This window comes from Microtus pennsylvanicus, chromosome 1 (assembly GCF_037038515.1).
Source record: "Microtus pennsylvanicus isolate mMicPen1 chromosome 1, mMicPen1.hap1, whole genome shotgun sequence".
NCBI lineage: Eukaryota > Metazoa > Chordata > Mammalia > Rodentia > Cricetidae > Microtus > Microtus pennsylvanicus.
Window position 1 is genome coordinate 165,287,820 of NC_134579.1, and position 15,419 is coordinate 165,303,238.

The 15,419-nt window shown below is 47.9% G+C and overlaps 1 long non-coding RNA gene across 1 annotated transcript; it reads right to left on the reverse strand.

Moving 5' to 3' along the window:
• Window positions 1-1,420: 1,420 nt before the first annotated feature.
• LOC142842488 (uncharacterized) lies at window positions 1,421-4,007 on the reverse strand. The gene is made up of 3 exons (XR_012909394.1): window positions 3,836-4,007; window positions 2,695-2,835; window positions 1,421-2,130 (listed from the first exon to the last, which is right to left on the reverse strand). It is a non-coding gene; the product is annotated as an uncharacterized LOC142842488 (long non-coding RNA).
• Window positions 4,008-15,419: the final 11,412 nt, after the last annotated feature.

Below are 15,419 nucleotides of genomic sequence, written 5' to 3' on the forward strand. Positions count from 1 at the left end.
CAAGAGTGCCTGCCTAGCATGTATGAAGTCCTGGGTTTGAGCCCCAGCACTGCGTAAGCCAGAAGTGTTTCAGCACATGAAGAATCTTGGCACTGGGGAGGAGGAGGCAGGCAGAAAATGGTAACTCTTGGCTACTTAGCAGTTTGGAGGCCATTCTGGGCTCTGTGAAAAACCTATTTCAGAAAAAGAAAAGGTATGGGAAGAAGCCCATCTTCCCATCTTGAGGCTGCCCCTGCAGAGATTCCAAAGGGAAGGAAGAGATGTTGCTCTCTGTACTGATGTTTTAGCTCAGGACTTTTGCATAAGTTAAGAGTCTGATTTGATTCTCATTTGAAATAGCAGAGAGAACCAAAACAAAGACATCCTGGTGAGAACCCGTGTTCTGTGGCTTGTCATACAAATCTTGTTCCTCTTCAATGTTGGTTCCTCTTTAATGTTACAAGAACACTCGGGAACATTAAGATAGATTACAATTGTACTGGGTATTATTATGATGCAGTTCGTCGCCTCCCACCCACCCGGAAGGGAGCTCATTCTCCCCTGAGCTTAGATTTGACCACGGGTCTAGGTTTGACCAGTGGAAAGTAAACTGACTCAAGAGTCTCACATTATTTCATTGATATCTCAAGGCTTTAAATCTAATTTAAGATACCATGAATTGAACGCACTGGCCAGAGACTGGACATTGCTGCCTTCCTTGAGCTCCTTTTGTTTTCAAGAGGGGCCTCCTATGTAGCCCAGGCTGGTCTCAAACTTCTGACCCTCCTTTCTTACCTTCCCGCAAGCTGGGATTACAGGTATGTCCTGCCATGCCTGGCCCTTGATTATTTTTATTGAAACAGGAGCACTCTTTACTTTTCTCATGTGTCTAGCTGTCCCCTGGCTGTCTCCTGGCTGTCCACCTAGTTGGATCTCTTCCAGTGTAGCTGCTTTGGTGTCTTGGGTTTCAATGGCTGTGATAAAACGCCATCACCAAAAGTACCTTGGGGGAGGAAAGGGCTTATTTCCTCTTATAACTCTCAGGTTACAGTTCATCACCGAAGGAAGGCAGAGCAGGAACTCAAGGAAGGAACTGAGGCAGATGCTATGAAGAAACCAGGCTTGCTGATTCACAGGATTTACCTGCCCAGGGGTGGCACCGCCCACAGTGAGCTGAGCCCTCCAGTGTCAATCACCAATCAAGAAAATGTGTGTGTAAGTGAGCCACCCTGGGTGGTGGTGGCGCATGCCTTTAATCCCAGCACTCGGGAGGCAGAGGCAGGCGGATCTCTGTGAGTTTGAGATCAGCCTGGTCTACAAGAGCTAGTTCCAGGACAGGCTCCAAAACCCTGTCTCGAAAAAAAACAAAAAAAGAAAAAAAAAAAAGAAAATGTCCCACAGGCCATGTAGCAGGGGCATTTTCTCAAATGAGGTTCCCTCTTTCCAAATGACTGTAGCTTGTGTCGAGCTGACATAGAATAGCAGGCACACTGGGTATCCCATATTAGAAATGGTTCTCGGATTGCCTCTTTGTTGATTGACCTGGGTTGTTTGCAGATTTTCACTACACCACACTAAACTGCAAAGAACCAAACTTCTATATATACTTTTTGTGGCTTTGCAGGGTATTTCTGCAGGATAAAGGCTTAGAGTGGTGTTTCTGGGTCAAAGATTATATGCATTTTTAATTTTGATGGATACAGCCAAATGGCTCTCCAAAAGAGTTGTATCAATTTGCACTCCTGCCAAGAGGGTCTGAGAGGGCCCATTTCTCTGCTCAGATTTTAAAAGTGCTTAATCAGACAAAGGCTTGATGAACACTTCAGAAGCTGTTAGAAAAAATAAAGAAAAATGCATATGTTCCCATCATGAATATGCCTCCGATATGATGCTATTGCTCTGGCTAAGTGGGTCCTGCCCGGCCCCCATGGTCAGAGCTGCATTGCTAGGCCACTTCCGTGAGCCTGAGGAATGTCCATGTCACAGTGAAGGTCGGGAGAAAGCAGGTGAATGCAGACGAAGATGCAGTTCGGCTTGTGTCTTCTACTGCTAAGGTCTTGCCACACAAGCCAACCTACTTGGGGCTGGAGCGTCGCTTGGTGGTAAAATGCATGCCTACTGTGTGTAAGGCCCCGGGTTCAGTCTTCACTACTGCAACAAACAGAATACCAGATGCTCATTTAAAACGAACATTTACAAAATAATCACCTCTGAAATCACAATCTCTCTCTCTCTCTCTCTCATAGGGGAGAGGGACAGTGGATGGATGGTGGTAGGGCGAGGGAGGGGCATGGAATTATTGATCAGTCTGCGGGGACAGCAGGCTGGGCAGTAACTCTCCTTAAACTGAGTTAACTCCAGTACCCTTATCACAAATGACAAATGGCTTATTTCCCACGTGGTCTGCATTTTTAGCAGTGCTGCTTGTAGGTTTTTGGAACATGTGCTGGCTTTTTCTCCAAATGCTGCTAACCTCCACAGGGCCTGCTGTGGAAAGGCCTCAGCCCTCAGCTGCACTCAGCCAGCTGGCCCTTCAGAAGTGTGGCACCAGACGCACTCTCTGTCCCGGCATCTCGGTGTCGTTCTGAAGTGCTACCATGCCCTAACTGGAAACTCCCAGTGGAGTCAGTGTCAGGAGGACACCCAGGTCCCGTGTTTGCTCTTTAGACCAGCAGGGAGGCCATATTCCACCCATGGTACCGCTGTCACTGATACCTTTTGATTTCTGTGTTGCAGCACACTGAGCCAGGGTCAGGAAGACTCAGATTCCTTCTTCATGAAGGCTAGAAGACAGACACAGTCCTTGTCCCCGCCAATGGTCAGCCTAGGTATCTCCTCAGTCATGAGTCTGTGAGCCTGGGGAAGGAGCATGAGCCAAGGTCACGAGGCTGGGCTTCTAGTTGTGTCCACGCGATGCTGGGCACATCACCTGCCCTCACTGGGCTCCAGCTGAAAGGAGTGTTCCGCTCAGCAGGGCCTAAGGCGTTCCTTCCGGTCTAATAGCATAGAGTCACTTTTCTCAGGTAGGCCCAGGAGGCTCCCAGAACTAGAAGTTCTCCTTGGTGGCAAGACTAATCAGATTAAGCCCATTTCCAAATGTGCCTAACCTTGGCTGCTGGTCTCCCAAATCCGTCCGTTTAGACAGGTCCATCTCCATCTTAGCTGCTCATGCAATCACCTGGGAACTTTAAAAATCCCAATACTCTGGCTGCAGCCCAGACCAATTACATCAGACCCCTGGAGAGAGGGCCAGGTTCCAGAGATGTATGTGTGTATGTGGTGTTTGTGTGTGTGTGTGTACAGTGTATATGTGTGTATGTACAGTGTGTGTGTAGTGTGTGTGTGTGTGTGTGGTGTGTAAGTGTGGTTTGGGGTGTGTGTGTGTGGTGTGTGTGGTGTTTGTGTGTGTGTACAGTATATGTGTGTGTGTACAGTTTGTGTGTAATGTGTGCATGTGGTGTGTGTGTGTACAGTGTGTTGTGGTGTGTGTGTGTGTGTGTGTGTGTAACCCAGGGCTTTGTGCCAGGTGCCCAGCCACTGGGCTAGACCCCAGCCTGACACAGCATCAAACTACCGAGTGCCTCCAGCGGCAGCTAAGGCTAGCTGCCCCAGCAAGGATGGGGAAGGAGCATCTTCCGGCTCCAGGATAGTTGGTGAGTCTGATCCCCTGTGCCTGGTTGCTCTCCCCCTACTCTCTGGTGACCTTTTAAGAAGTTAATTCTTCCCCTCTTCTCCTGCTCCGGCCTGTCATTGAGCTCACCCAGCTGATTGCGGAGCTTGTGATTGAGGACCTCTTCTGACCGATTCCCTTTCCCCCAAAATTAACGTGATCATTAAGGCTTATAATTTCACTCACCAGTGCTATCAATCAAGGGGCTGCGAGAACGGAGTTAAGAGTCCTTTTGTAATTGGCACCAGCCTTGGATCCTGAGCAGAGCATTCATGGTCTGTGGGGAGGCTGGAGGAAGGGGGAGCTGGTAAGCAGAAGAGAGCTGTACCCCTGAACTGACTCCCAAGGCTTGCTCCCCCACCTCCCCTCCCTCAGAGCTAGTAAGCTGCACTCTCTCTCTCTCTCTTCCGTGAATGTTGAAATGAGGAAGCCAGATCTTCCCACCCCCCAAGTCTCTCGGAAGTGTAGCAGGTCTCTCTGGTACCCTGAAATAAGGAAGATGAACAGATTCTTTATACAAAATGGAGAACTCAGTCTATTTCGGGAGGAGCAGTTAGTCTGTATCGTCCATTGTTCAAAGTGGGGCTGCGGTTGTCAGATCCAAAGGACTGGCACATCCTTGCCTGCTGCCTCAGGACCTCAGACACCACAGCTGAGCCCAAAGCAATGGCAATGCATGTTGTATCCCCTCCCCCTTCCCAGGTAACTCTATACTGCCTCTGCGTGTAGGAAACCATGGGTCACACCAGCCCCTGACCAGAGCTGTGTTCTTCCTGGGAGAGCTTGGGTGTCCCAATTCTACCCTATGCAGTGCCTCATGGAACATTTGATACAGACACGCTAGGTGGGGTGTAGGCCAGACGTAAGGAGGCAGCTATTTCAAATACATTGTGCTGTAATAGGGAAGCAGAGGCAAGAAGATCAGGAGTTCAGGGTCATCCTTAGCTACACAGCAAGTTCAAGGACAGCCTGGGCTACAGAGGACCCTGTCTCAAAAACCAAACAATGACAGCAATCAAATACAATTACAATATCATAACAACACGAAACATCTTTTTCCTTTTTTTTTTTTTTAAGACAACACCATAGGAAAATCTGGAGGAGGGGGAAGCACCTCTAATCCATCTCCTTAAGGCAAGCATTTCAGCTGTGGCTTGATTTCCTAGTCGCTGCACACACACACCTATATATGCTACCATAGCTGCAATCAGTGAGCACACTTTGCATTCTGATGCCCTCACCATCCTAGCACTTTCGTTTTCTACTTGGAGTTTATGGGCTCTCAGAACTCCTTCCTCTGTTTGCATAATAATTCTGTTACGTGGTGTGTGCCAGGATGGCCTTGCCATTTGCTGTTTGGGATAATTAGGCTTAACAAAAATGCTTAATAAAATAAACGCAGAGCATTTGAAATAGCGCGAACAAAGCCTGCTCTGGGTGCTGCTTACATCATGGACTCGGGATAAAGAGACAGCTCAGAGGTTATGAGCACTGACTGCTCCTCCAGAAGACATGGGTTCAAGTCCCAGCCCCCACCTGGTAGTTCACAACCATTTGTAACTTCAGTTCCAGGGGAATTGCACTTTCTTCTGACCTTCACAGGCACCAAGTGTACAAGCGGCACACAGACACACATGCAGGCAAAACATCTATACCCACAAAATAAAAATAAAATCTTAAAAAACAAAACAAAACTCTGTACTCCCAGTTCCTCCTTCCTGAGACAGGGACTCAGGAGGAAAGTGGACTCTGGGGATCTGCAGTTAGCAACAGTTTCCCCCATTTCCACGCTTCCCTGAAATATTGCTTGGCCCTTGGTCTGAGTTTCTTCTGGGGCCACAGTGATACCAAGAGACATTTCTTTCCCTTCTGAGCTTCCAGTCAGTGCCAAGGCCGGACAGAGAACAACTCTTTAAAGAGGTGGGTCATGGGGCTGGAGAGATGGCTCAGTGGTTAAGAGCACTGACTGCTCTTTCAGAGGTCTTGAGTTCAATTCCCAGCACCTGTACTGAGATCTGGTGCCCACTTCTGGCCTGCAGGCATACATGCAGACAGAACACTGTATACATAATAAATAAATATTTAAAAAAAACAAATAAAGTGTCCTTCTCCATAAAAAAAAAAAGAGGTGGGTCATGGCTGGTGAGAGAGAGTTCAGAGGGTAAAGGCGCTTGCCCGAAGCCTGAAGCCTGACCGCATGAGTGCGATCTCCAGGATCCCCACGGTAGAAGCTACAAACCAGCTACAAACCAACTCCCAAAGTTGTCTTCTAACCTCAGGCACATGATGTGGTGCACACACATCCACACATTTGTACCTCCAAGGAAAAAAAAACTATGGACCAAACTGGGTTTGGAATGTAGACCTGTAATCCCACCACTTGGGAAATGGAAGTAGAGGGTCAGGAACTGAAGGCTAACTTTGGCTACATACCTAGTTAGAGGCTAGTCAGGGCTAGCTACAGGAGACCCTGCCTCAAAGAACAAGAGGCGAAACACACAGAAAGTGTGCGCCACGTTGGAACTCCTCCCAACACTGGCTGTTTGTCGGTGTCTTCTGTACGTCTGTTTTCCTGGGAGGTAGGGTCACCTGAGACTGTCGACATTGTTCAGGTTCTACTCAGCAGGAGCCAAAACCTTTGTTCCTGGTGCCTAGTTGCAGGAGCTCAGCAACCTGTGAGAGGCTGGTGGACAAGATTGGTTGTCCTTCCATCTGGTCTGCCTGGGTGGTGGGGTAAGAGTCCAGCCTGCGGAGGGGTCGGTGCAGAATGGTTTGGCTCAACACTGGGTTCACTATGCATGATGAGAATGTCCCCAAAGGCTCATACATTTGATTGCTTGGTACTCGATTGGTGTAACTGTTTAGGAAGGATCAGAAGTATCACTGGGGTAGACTTTGGGGTTTCAAAGGATGCTGATATTCCCAGTGTGCTCTGTTTCCTGTTTGCTGTTTGAGATGTGAGGTCTCAGCTGCTGTTGGTGCCGCCTGTTAGCTCTACTCCTCTATGGACTCTAAGCCTCTGATAGCATCAGCATCCTCAAAAACCTTTCTTCTGTAAGTTACCTTCATGGTACGGTGTAGGAGGTCCTTCTGTTTGTGTGTTGCTTTCATTGGTTGAATAAAGAGACTGCCTTGGCCTTTTGGTAAGGCAGAATTTAGATAGGTGGAGTAGACCGAACAGAATGCTGGGAAGAAGGGAAGTGTGGCAGACGCCATGAATCTCCAGCCTGAGACAGACATAGGTTAGAATCTTTCCTGGTAAGCCATGACATCGTGGTGCTACATAGGTTATTAGAAATGGGTTAGATCAAGATGTGAGAGTTAACCAATAAGAGGCTAGAGCTAATGGGCCAGGCAGTGTTTTAATTAATATAATTTCTGTGTGATTTTTTTTTGGGGGGGGTTAAGCTAGCCAGGCGGCCAGGAGCTGGACAGCGGGACATGGCCTGCTCCTCTTACTACAATGGTATCTTACCACAGCAATATAAAAGTAACCTAAGATATTATGGCTTCTGGAAGCATAGCCCTTTCCCCACGTCCATACAAGCTCTTAATGTTGCTTTCCTTTGCTCTCAAGTCACGCCATAAGGGTCTCCTGATCTGGCTAGTTTTATGTCAGCTTGACACAGGCTAGAGTCATCTTGAGAGAAGAGATCCCCAATTGAGAAAATGTCTCCCTAAGATCAGGCTGTAGACAAGCCTAAAGAGCATTTTCTTAATTAGTGATTAGTCGGAGGAGGGGGGTCTCATGGTGGGTGGTGCTACCCCTGGGCAGGTGGTTCTGGGTTCTATAAGAAAGCAGGCTGAACAAGCCACGAGGAACAAGCCAGTAAGCATCCCTCTTCCATGGCCTCTAGAACAGTTCCTGCCTCTGGGTTCCTGCCTTGTTTGAGGTCCTGCCTTAGCTTCCCTTCATGTGACTCGGGATATATAAGACAATTAAATGCTTTCCTCCCCAAGTTTCTTTTGTCACAGTGTTTCAACACAGCAATAGAAACCATAACTAAGGCATATCGTCATGGCCTTGCCTTAGTAATGAGGCTCGAGGGGCCAGGGAAAATTATCTGCTTCATTTCCCATTGCTTATATTAAACCCTGTGTGAAGACTTTTTGCTGCTTAACAAAATGCCAGGAATAGACAACTCAAGAGAGAAGGATTTACTTTGGGCTCATGGTTTCAGTTCACAGTTGTGGTCCATGGGGGCCATGGTGAGGCAGGACACCATGGTAATGGAGGGTGTGACAGAGAAACCCCCCCCCCCCATGGCAGACAGAAGCACAGAGAAAGGAAGGGACTGGGATCCAATATGACTTTCAAGAAGATGCTCCTGCGGACATCCTTCAACTTCCACCATCTCTCAAAATAGTGCCAGCTGAGGGACCAAGCTTTCAACCACAAAGCTGTGGAAGACATGTCAAAGATGAGCCATGACACCCGCAAGTCTGGAATTGGTGCATCTGCAAGCAGGAAACAGGAACGAGACAGACGGTGTGACCACCCAAAGCCTGGCTCTGACTCCAGCAGCGTGAGCAGACAGTGTGACCACCCGGAGCCTGGCTCTGACTCCAGCAGTGTGAGCAGTGTGACCACCCGGAGCCTGGCTCTGACTCCAGCAGTGTGAGCAGACAGTGTGACCACTCGGAGCCTGGCTCTGACTCCAGCCCTGCCTGGCCAATGGTCATCTGCCCCACCCAGAACCTCAAAAGAAGCAAGGCAGTGACCAGCTGGCTATCCCTAGTTGTCTAGCCCACATTTCAAGCCTTTCAAGCACAAGCCAAGGGGGAGTTTATAAATGATGGTGAACATGATTTTCAGACTTTAAGCATGTATGTGTGTGTGTGTGTATATATATATATATATATCAGCTGGTTTCTAAAGATAGGAAATGAACCTGTTTCCCAATCAACACCACATCCCTCACATTGTCTAATTTTCATCTGCTTTTAGTGTTCACTCTTCCTTAATTGCTCATTATTGCAACTTCAAGGCACGGGACAGTTTGGTGACAGACTGCCACACCTGAAAGCCTGTCTTTGAGAAGTCACAGGGTTTCTTGCTAGAGCTTTGGACTTTTAGTTTGGGAAGTATTCACATTTGAACAGCGCTGGTAACTTGCCTAAAGTCTACACTCTCTTAGTGTTGGGTAGTGCGACCTTCGGGGCCAGCAAGAGGGCTCCGTGGGGAAAGCACCTGCTGACTAGAGTCCTTGGGGCTTGCCTGGTGGGAGGGAACCCTCCTCCCTGGGCTGTTCTCTTACCTTTGCGAGTGCACCATGGCACGCTGACCCCCACCAACAACTAATGTAGAATAGTGTATTATCACACACATGAGCGTCTTTCAGAGACACTTTCCCAGTTTGTGGGTACTGGGGGTGTTCAGAAGAACAGAGGAAACATCATGAGAGAGCCTGAGGTTCGGGGGGGGGGGCGGGCAGAACTGGCCCTTTATTGGTGCCTCCTTCCTCAGAAGAAGGCAGGCAGAGTCAACAAGCCCTGAAGACAGGGGCTAACCAATTTGAATTCGGGGGCAGATCACCCTAACTTTCTCTTTCGTTATGAACTAGAGAGGAGGGATTGTACGTAGTAACTCAGCTCCGACATTTTGTCACCTAGACATTCATTTGAATTAATGCTCCTTTCAAAAGTGCATATTTTTGGTGCTGACCAAGTCTGCCGAGTCCCCCAAATCTTGTCAGCCTCCGCCACCTGCAGCCTCCGGGCCTGGCCCCTAGCATACATCTCAGATGTGCTCTATCTCAGTCCAATAGTTAGCTTGCATCCCTCACCAAAGAAGGGGTTTTGCTTTTTGTTGTTTTGTTTTTGCAGCAGATGGTGATCATTACAGAAAGCTACAACTTGACTCTGGAATGCCCTGATCTATCACTACACCTCAGGCTCAGGACATGTCTTGGAAGTGGGGCCAGAAAGACTAAGATCCAGAGAAACAGGAAGTCTGTTGTAGGATAATCTCTTCTATCTGATCTGCACCCATGAAATCTCGACTGTACAGTCACCTAGACAAGACCTGTACAGGACACCCCCAGCTGGTACGCCCATGTTGATGGGGGAAATCTCACATGGCCCCACCTCAGGATGCAGTGCTATAGGCCATCATTGAGGGCTGAGAAAGGAAGAATCTTCTCCAGGGATGGGATCCTCATAGATTATCCCACCCCAAGGGGGCAGCCCTGAACACATGTATATACAAGAAACAGTAAATGGGCTCAGCGAGTAATATTCAGACACACACATACATGTGTGGATTACTGCTACTGAAGAGGGGGAGGATGTGAGCTAACTCCAAGATATTCCAGTTAGATTTCCTTTATTGTAAGGGACAAACTCAACAGAACAGGAATGAGAAGTCCAGCCTCAGGTGTTTAGCATGGGAGCGAGAGAGAGAGAGAGAGAGAGAGAGAGAGAGAGAGAGAGAGAGAGAGAGAGAGAGAGAGTGCAGGCTCTGGGTGGGCAGGCGGTTTTCTCTGGGTACCCAAAAGGTCATGCATGCCTTAACCTGGTCCAGCCTCTTAAAGGTTATTGGCTGAAGGAGGTTACCCATCACCTCCCCTCTTTTTCTAAATAAGAGAGTTTTATACCCAATACAAAACTATATACACTAGGAATAGGTATTAAGATACATTTAGACTTACAACCAGCATAATCAATATTGAGCAAGGAACATATGCTAAATGTTTTAATAAACATTCTATCCTAAAAAGTTTAAGTGTTGCATTAGAAATGGCTTGGCCAGATTATTCTTGTCTTTGTCTGGCCTGTGCATCTATCCATCTGCCCCACATAAAAATAGGGTTTGTTACGAGAAACGGAGGCAGTGGTGGTGCACGCCTTTAATCCCAGCACTTGGGAGCCTGTCTCAAAAAAAAAAAAGAAAGAAAGAAAGAAAGAAAGAAAGAAAGAAAGAAAGAGAAAAAGAAAAAGAAGGAAAGAAAGAGAGAAAGGGAGGGGAGGTTTGATTCTGACATTAAAAACTGGTTAGGAGGGGCTGGAGAGATGGCTCAGCGACTAGGAGCACTGTCTGCTTTTCCAGAGAACCAGGATTCAATTCCTAGCACCCACATGACAGCTCACAACTGTTCAACTGTCTGTAACTCTAGTTCCAGGGGATTTGACACCCTTACACAGACATACATGCAGGCAAAACACCAATGTACATGAAATTAAAAAAAAAATGGTTAGGAACCAGCGGACTGACTCAATGGCCCTGTGCGTGCTCAGCGTGAATTACTGGGCTGGATCCTGTATTAGTTACTTTTCTATTGTTGTGACAAAAGCAACCTGAAGAACAAAGGGTTCCTTTGGCTTACATAGCCCAAGTCATGGTCATGAAGGAAGCTAACGCAAGCATTCAACCTGGATGGGAATCTGGAGACAGGAGCTGATGCAGAGGCCATGGAGGGGTGCTGCTTACTGGCTTGCTCCTCCTGGCTTGCTCAACCTGCTTTCTTATAGAATCCAGGACCACCAACCCTAGGGTGTCCCCACCACACTGGGCCGGGCCCTCCTCATCAATCACTAGTCAGAAGATGCTCTACAGGCTTGTCCACAGCCCGGTCTTATGGATGCATTTTCTCAGCTGAGGTTCCCGCCTCTCAAGCAACTCCAGCCTGCACTGAGTTCACATAAAATGAGCCAGCGCTGCAACCAGTATTAAAGCACATGGGTCTATGGGGGCCGTTTTCATTCAAATCAACACAGATCCCCAGTGCCCCCACCCCACACACAGGGAGGGAGAGGGGAGGTTGGCTTAAGGAGTGTGACACATGCCTGTAACTCCACCACTCAGGAAACTGAGGCAGAGAGATAAGGAGTTCAAAGTTAGCCTTGGCTACATAGTGTGGCCTACATCACCTAATAAAGCCAGCCTGCTGCTTTAGTATTCCGAATTCTTCTCCCTCGTCCTTTCTTACATCTCAATAAACTCTGCACTCAAACTCTCTCTGCATGGCGTGCTCTGTCACCTGTGTGTCCCCACCCGCAGTGGGACTGCCAGGGTCCACTCACACTGTATCCTAACAGGGAGGGACAGAGAGGGAGCCACTCTGGGCTTAGGGAGACTCCCAGAAATCCACAAGAACTGGCCTTCCCCTGTAATTCTATGATGACTATCCTAATTGTCATCATAGAACCTTGGTCCAGGAACTGATGGCCGCAGATCTACAGCCAAGCCAAGCCACTGGGCCAAGCTGTGGAAGTCCAGTTGAAGAGAGGGAGGAGGGACTTTATGAGCAACGCGTGGTGGTGGGGGCAGGTCAAGATCATGGTTGGGAAACCCACAGAGACAGCTGACCCATGGGAACTCACGGCCTCTGGATTAACAGTTGGGGAGCCTGCATGGGATCAAACTAGGGTCCTCTGCATGCGAGTGACAGTAGCTTGGTCTGTTTGTGGGGCCCCTACCATTGGGACCAGAATCTATCCCTGGTGCATGAGCAGGCTTTTTGGAGCCCATTCCCTATGGTGGGATGCCTTGCCCAGCCTTGAGCCAGGGGGAGAGGCTTAGTCCTGCCTCAACCTGATATGCCAGGCTTTTGAGAGGCCTTAACCTCTCTGAGTGGATGAGGGACAGGGTAGAAAGGAGGTGGAGGAAGGGAACAGGAGTTAAGGAGGGAGGGGAAACTGTGGTTGGTATATAAAATAAAAAATTTTAGCCGGGCGGTGGTGGTGCACGCCTTTAATCCCAGCACTCGGGAGGCAGAGGCAGGCGGATCTCTGTGAGTTTGAGGCCAGCCTGGTCTACAAGAGCTAGTTTCAGGACAGGAACCAAAAAGCTAACAGAGAAACCCTGTCTCGAAAATAAAAAAAAAATTAGAAAAGGAAACCACATGGTCCAAAATATTGTTTTGCATTTATACTAACACTACATTTAAGGAGCTACCTAAAGGTTCAATGGAATGTACAAAAATAAAAGTAAAATTTATTTCAATAACTGATAAAAATACTATATTATATGAAGCAAACGTAGATTTAGTATAAGAAACCAGACAGAAACAATACCAGGGATAGCTGGGTCTGAACTCAGGCCTGTGCACATGCGTGCATGTGTGTGCGTGCGTGCGCGCGTGCGTGCGTGCGTGCGTGCGTGCGTGCGTGCGTGTGTGTGTGTGTGTGTGTGTGTGTGTGTGCAGGTCCACCACCTGGTCTGCTTCTTAGCCCTTTCAGTTTCTAGCCCAAGTTCTGGGGTCTGGTGGGGTGGTACTCTTGAGAATTCCTTTCCACATGGGAAAGAGAGGACTGACTGGGTTGTTTCTAAGACTCCTTGTGGCTCTAATGAGCCTTTCTCTTTAAATTTTTACTTAGTTTTGAAGAGTTTCTGTTCATGGTCCAAAGCTGCAGAGACTCCGCAGGTCACAGACTGCAGATGGCTAAGAAGTCACCACACTAATGTAATGCAGGACTGGCAGGGGAATCTGGGACAAAGAATGTTAGAAAAACTAGCAAAAGGCAACGTTTGGAAGTAGTTAGTGACATACCAGTACTGGTTTCCCACTTTTAGCAAATGTGCTATGGTTGGTCACTCATTACCACAGAGGGAAACTGGACCAGTAGGCTTTTGGGAGTTCCCTGTAATGTCTTTGCAATGTCTCCCTAAGTCCCAATCATCCCAGAAAAAAAATGTCCTGCTGCTTGTTTGCTTGCTTGCTTGTTTTCTTTCTTTTTCTTTTCTTTCTCTCTTTCTTTCTTCTTTCCTTTCTTCTTTTTCTTTCTTCCTCCTTCTCCTTCTCCTCCTCCTCTCCTTCTCCTCCTCCTCCCCTCCTCCTCCTCCTCCTCCTCCTCCTCTTCCTTCTTCTTCTTCTTCTTCTTCTTCTTCTTCTTCTTCTTCTTCTTCTTCTTCTTCCTCCTCCTCCTCCTCCTCCTCCTCCTCCTCCTCCTTCTTCTTCTTCTTCTTCTTCTTCTTCTTTCAATACAGGTTTCTTTGTGTAGCCTTGGCAGTCCTAGAACTAGCTCTGTAGACCAGGCTCTGCCTCTCGAGTGGTGGAATTAAAGGTATCTGGCTGCTTTCTTAAAAGGTGAAATGCTATTGGGCACTGTGGCACACACCTTTAGTCCCAGCACTCAGCAGGAGAGCCAGCCAGACCTATCCTCTGTGAGTTTGAGGCCAGCCTGGTCTACACAGCTAGTTCTAGGACAGCCAAGACTACAGTGAGACCCTGCCAAAAAAATAAAAATAAAACAAACAAACAAAGGTGAAAATATTCTCCTCTCATCTCCGTCTTTGGGCTCCGGGAGCAGTGTTGTCAGTTCTGACATGATACAGGGATATTCAACTAACACTCGAAGAGTATGTACTATGAAAATCATTTTACAGTTACTGCAACTTGTCCCTCAGGGAGGTACAACAATTCATCTCCCGCAACATCTGTGAGGAGCAGCCAGCTCACCAAATCAAACCTGAGACTGTGTCGTGTCCCTCACGAGCAGGTGAAGTCAGGCTGTCAACTCTCAAAATGCTCTCCAGCAAAACCTTTCTAGAATACTGTCCCAAGCGGCAGGTCTGTCCCTGAGGAGGAAGCAGGTACAAACCAGAAGCTGGCTGAGGTGGCAAAGAGCAACAAGGTCCAAAAGAAGAAGCAGTTACAGGCTTAACATTCCTGCCATCAATGGCCACCGTCCTTCAGAGCTGCAGAGGCCATTGTCTTGGGTCTACAGCGCACAAAGGGTCAAGCCTCACAGATCTGTGCCTAGGGGGAAAACACCACAGGTCAAAGTGTTCAGATTACGCCCCAGAAAATCCCCTTGCAGAGAGAAGGCAGCAAATCCCAGTCAGTTGAAAGGACAAAACTCTCTTTACCTCAGAGACACTGCACTGAATAAACCGGTTAAACATGGTCTGGATTTACCGAACATGAAAACAACTGGATTAAAGTATAATCTGGCACTAAAGGAAAGGGAATGTACCAAGAAAGCTAAGTAATGATGAGGCTAGTGTTTCCTTCTGCCCAACAGAAATGGCCAGTCCAGTCTACAACACCTCAGACCGATCCTGAGAGCACTCCCCTCGCTTCAGACTGTCAAAGCAAAACCCGCTCTCTAGAATACTGTCCCCAAATGGCAGGTCTGCCCTTAAGGCAGTTAGAAGCTGCAACTGTATCTGCCTGCATCCCAGCCAAACTGCCTTAAGATGCTCCTGCGTTAAGAGGCAGCGTCTGCCGCGTGGTACAGGTGCAGGCTTGAGGGTCACCAAGACTAGGGCTTCCCTTTCTACTGGCCATGTGACCTTGGTCGAAGTAAAATTCCTCCCAGCTCTTCTCTTGGCAAAGTGAGGAGTCTAAGTTTCGCTCTCTGTATTATCCACCCACGCTTGCCTGTTGTCCGCCTTTCCCACGAGAACGGTTAACTCACTAATCTGAGACTTCTAGCCGATATCCCTAAATGCCTGTGATGCACCTCTCTGGTTTTGACTGGTTTATCTCTTCAGACTTTTTCCTTGCATTCAGGCCAAACTTGTTCCTTTTGCCAGACACGCTGCACCTGGTAATACAAACCTAAGACAAACCTTAAGAGGAAGACTGTGTGGCAATCTGGCCAGAGTTACTGTTTGTGGTAGTATTTATTTATTTATTTGGTAGGTTTGTTTTGTTTTGTTTTTTTTACCTGCCCCACTGGTGTGTGGAAAGGCCACTATAATGTTCAGATCAGATCTTAGCATTTACTTCGTCTCTACCATACACAAATGTGTCTCCAAGGTGATGCAGGTTTTAGTTTGGTGGCCCTTAACTTCCTTCCCTGGCCGCAGCGGTTCCTGCTTAGT